The 4,808-nt window shown below is 50.9% G+C and overlaps 1 non-coding gene across 1 annotated transcript; it reads left to right on the top strand.

Moving 5' to 3' along the window:
* Nucleotides 1-733: 733 nt before the first annotated feature.
* LOC140407121 (U2 spliceosomal RNA) lies at nucleotides 734-918 on the top strand. Its single transcript, XR_011939464.1, has one exon. It is a non-coding gene; the product is annotated as a U2 spliceosomal RNA (small nuclear RNA).
* The last annotated feature ends 3,890 nt before the right edge of the window (nucleotides 919-4,808 follow it).

The raw sequence follows: 4,808 nt of genomic DNA, 5'->3' as shown, positions 1-4,808 counted from the left end.
GACCTAGCTTGGCTGGTGGTGAGAAAGGCCCTCCCTGTCAGATTCTTCATGCACACCCGAAGGCTCTGCACCAATGCACGCTGCCCTCGGAGTGGCTGTGGGGGAAATGAGACGGTCACACACCTCCTTGTGGAATGTGCCTTTGCAAAGAAGGTCTGGAGAGAGATGCAGTGGTATTTGTCAAGGTTTATCCCAAACAGATCTGTGACACAGGGACTCTGTGCTCTACGGACTGTTTCCAGGGACACACACCGAGACAAATATCAACTGGCTGCTGGAAGGTCATCAACTCGGTAAAAGACGCTCTTTGGTCTGCCCGAAACTTGCTGATCTTCCAGTGCAAAGAATTGTCCTCGACCGAGTGTTGCATGACTGGCACATTCCAAGGTCCAGGACTACGTGCTGAGGGACGCACTCAAGCTTGGGGCAGCTGCCGCCAAGGCGCAATGGGGAAAGACCACTGTGTAAAGTCTTTCCAGCAAATGTACACCGAGGAGGAGCGTAACAGTGTAAAGCCCCTCGGTCTGGGCAACCAACACTCCAATGTACAAAAACAAACATGACAATGTAAATATTTAAGAAGGAATTGTAATGTAAAGAGTGATATGTGTACGACAATATCAAAATTGAATGAAAGAAAGTCAAGGCAACATGTAACCCTGCCGGAAATGTACAGTCAAGACAATTTGAAATGTTTCTGTAATGCTCATGATAAATTTATTATGAATAAAGTATATTTTTTTGAAAAAAAAAAAAAAAAAAAATCTGTTCTTATCAGTTTAATATCTGATACGTCCCTTATCTGGGGGACCATATATTAAATTGATTTTTTGGAGCAGGGAGATGGAATAGGGGCTTGCTCCGTCCACTCCACGCATCGACCTGGTATTGCAGTATCTCAGGAACGGTGCACACCACCCCCTTTATGGGAATTTCAAAGTCAAAAAACAGCTCAAACACATACAAATATACACTTTATTCACATTTCTTTCATCACACAACAAAACGCTTCGTCAAGTGGCTGCTGCTACTCAGCTTCTACCTGGCCCCGGTATGATGAAGGATGACAAAAGGCATCATCACCCTCATCTTACAAGCACAAGGGAGGAAAGCAAACAAATTCAAAATTGACCACCCATTTCACTGCAAAATCCTACCAACTGTCCTGGCTTGACACAATTCACACCTCTCAAACCTGGGGTTACCCCATCTCTGGATCTGTAAAGATTTAATCACCTGCTAATGTCGCAATTCCAAGCATTGTCTGGCATCTTTGAATCTGTCTATATATATGTTTCTGGAGCATACCTCTTCATTCACCTGAGGAAGGAGCAGCGCTCCCGAAGCTAGTGACATCGAAAACAACCTGTTGGACTTTAACCTGGTGTTGTAAGACTTCGTACTGTGCTCACCCCAGGCCAACGCCGGGCATCTCCACATCATTTCACTGTTGAATGTGGATTACTCCGCTTCTCGGCCTTTTGGCTAAGATCAAGTGTAGTCTCATTTGATCGAGGGAAGCTGAGGATTTCCATGTCGATCGTGGATTGGAGAACTCGGAGGGATTGAAGTCGTCAAAGAAGAACGTTTGGGAGCTTGGCTGCTATTGGTGGATCTACATGCTGGCCTAAACCTCGGGTTTAGGCCTAACGCCGATACAGTTTCACACCCAACGTACGAGCTATGGATGCAGCTGCATCCCGACCACCAGGCTGGGGCGTGCGAAACACTGTCCGAGTCACAGTGAAGAAAACGGATGAGAGTCACCTTTGGACCGGAAACACTTCGTGAAGAAGGTGCTGCTCGAGTGCTGTGGGTTTAAAGCAACAGAGATCTTCTGCTTGCAAAACTTCCCCAAGAATGGGTTTCTTTGATGTCACCTTCAGAGCGTCCGCAGCGTGCATCAAATTCTTGAACGTCTTCAAGGAAAAAGGTAACCAGAGTCCCTTGTCGATCCTGACTGCGGAACCTCTGTTTACGCTACCGGCACAGCGAAATCGGTGTGTTACACCTGCACACGTACAACCCCCACGTCCTGTATCTGATGTGCTCACGTTCCTCGCCAGGTACGCTGAGCTGAAAAGTGACAGCGTGCAAGTGAAAGACACCTTCGGCATCTGGACAAGTGAGCACCAGGTCAAGGTGACCCTAAGAACGGACAGCAACGGAGCCATCCTGCATCCCCCCTCCAATTTCGCTATTGGAGTAAATCGTGGCTACCTCTACTACGTGGGACAGCCACGTGTATGCCACACCTGTGGCAAAACGGGGCATGTTGCCGCAAACTGCAGTGTGACCTTCTTGCAAGAACTGCAGGCAGGAGGGACACATGACTAAGGACTGCAAAGAAGACAAGTGCTGCAACCTGTGTGGGGAGGCCGGCCATCTTTACAGGCCTGCCCGAAACGCGGGGCGACATACGCTGAAATCATCAGCAGCGGAGTTTAAAAAGGCGACCAGAGAGGAGGTGCATACACCCTCCACCAAAAAAGACACCACGGCTCAGAATGAGGAAAAGCACCAAAAGGGCCCCCAACAAAAAGAAGAGGCCCCAGCACCTCCTGACAACCCAACCCCAGCCCCATCTGATGAGGAACACTCAATGGAAGAGGAAGAGGATGGGACAAAGAATAAAGAGCCCTGGGAAACAGTGAACAGGGACAAACGAAAGCGGAAACAAAAAAACAAACTGAAGAACCCCCCGAGGGGTAGTGGCAAAAAGCGACACCTCTCGAGCCGGCGCACTTAGCGCCGACACCTCATCCGATGAGGGAAAACAGGACAAGAATCGGCCTCAAATAAAGAGGCAAAGCACCAACGTGGAACGGAAGGCACAGACCCCCCAGACCACCGACGGGAAGAAACAAGGTCACAGACCAACCCCCGATAGTAACGAGCAGCAACAACCCAGGTGAAGACCGGCCTGCAACCCCAACACCTACTGACTGCCATGACGAACGCCAGGGCTACATACACCCCCCCAATGCATCTGCCATCAAAATCACGGGGCCAGTACGGACCAGAACAGCTTTCTCAGCCCTGCAACTGTGCTAAAGTTTGCGAGCACCACCGGCATGCTGGGGAACATCGAACAGCTGGAACAGCCAACTGTATAGACTCTGGACTCTTGAGACTGGTAAATCTATCTTTTTTATAATGGGTTTAAAATTGCATCCATAAATGTGCGAAGCATCAAAGATACTTCGCGGGTGTGTAGCCACACTCAACCATTTGGCAAATGTAAAAGCTGACCTACTGTTCCTGCAGGAGTGCGGAATTCCGCACCTCAGCAACTACAGGCGCTGGTCGAGCTGGTGGTCCCACGGGCCATCCATCTGGTCAGGAGGAAACGACTGCCGCTCCTCCGGCCTGGGTATTCTGCTGCGGGGAGGCAACTTCACCATCTCCGACGTTAAGGAGGTGGTGGGCGGGCGCCTCCTCGTAGCAGACGTGAAATACAAAAACACCCCTCTCAGACTTATTAATGTGTACGCCCCGGCCGTAAAAAGTGAGCGGCTGGCGGTCCTTCAGCAACTCCCACTGCTGTTGGCCACCTCCAAGCCGGTCATCCTGGGTGGTGACTTCAACTGCATCATCGATGCGGCTGGACGATCCAGCAAAGCCGACAGCAAACTAGACGCTACGTCCAGACTCCTGATGGAAACGGTAAAAGACGCCAAGCTGCTCGACGACTGCAGCAACCCTGCAGACGGCGCGCAGCGTAGATACACATGGTCACGGCCAGACGGGTCCGTCCGCTCCAGGATAGACTTCTTTTTTGTGTCCCGAGCTTTCACGGTCAGGTCACCGACGTAACGCCGGTGTTCTTCTCTGACCACTGCCTCCTACTGGCCGACTGCCACCTGCAGGAAGACCAGGGGTAGGCAGGGGGACGTGGAAGCTAAATGTAAAACTGCTGACCCCTGAGAACATCGAGGAACTCAGGAGGGATTACAAAGGTTGGAGAACCGTTGAAACCCCTCTTTGAGGCCCCACATCTCTGGTGGGAAGCAATCAAGGGGAATATCAAGAGGTTTTTCATCCTCAAGGGCGTTCAAAAGGTGAGAGAGAGACAGAGGGGTCATGTCCAGGCTCCAGAAAAGTATGCAAAATTTGCTCCAGCTGCAGTCGATGGGGGTGGATGTCAAGGAGGATCTCCAAGAGGTGAAGAGCCAGCAAGCCTCGCTCTACACCTCGGAGGCCTCCAAGTTATCTTCCGTTCCAGAGTCCGCTCCGTGGAGCAGGACGAAAAGTGCTCACGCTTCTTCTTCCAAAAGGTGCACAGAGAGACCTCTGTGATCAGCAGCCTGAAGGAAGAAGATGGCTCTGAAAGTCATCGCAGTCTGACATCCTGAGGATCAGCCAATCCTTTTATGCCGGACTGTATGACCTGAAGCCAACAGATAGCACTGGTTCCCAGACCTTCCTGTCGACTATCACGGAGGTCATAGGCGACAGCGAGCTGGAAAACCTGGACAAACCACTAACTCTGGACGAGCTGACAAAGGCCGCCAAAGTCCTTCGAGACGAGTAAAACTCCGGAAGCGACGGCTTACCGGTTGAGTTGTATTCGGCTCTGTGGGACTGGATGGGCCCCAGACCTGCTGGAAGTGTACGAGAGTATGCTTCTGGAAGGCAGCATGTCAGAGTCCATGAGGAAAGGCATCATCACCCTCAATCTACAAGCAGAAGGGGGAAAGGGAAGAAATTCGAATTGGCGACCCATTCACTGTTGAATGTGGACTACAAAATTCTAGCAAAGGTCAATCGCCAATCGGGTCAGGTCTGCTCTGGAGTCGGTGATCCAC

This window comes from Scyliorhinus torazame, unplaced genomic scaffold (genome assembly GCF_047496885.1).
Source record: "Scyliorhinus torazame isolate Kashiwa2021f unplaced genomic scaffold, sScyTor2.1 scaffold_1187, whole genome shotgun sequence".
Classification (NCBI taxonomy): Eukaryota; Metazoa; Chordata; class Chondrichthyes; order Carcharhiniformes; family Scyliorhinidae; genus Scyliorhinus; species Scyliorhinus torazame.
Note: the sequence above shows the minus strand (reverse complement) of the source record. Positions and strands in the feature narration are given on the sequence as shown.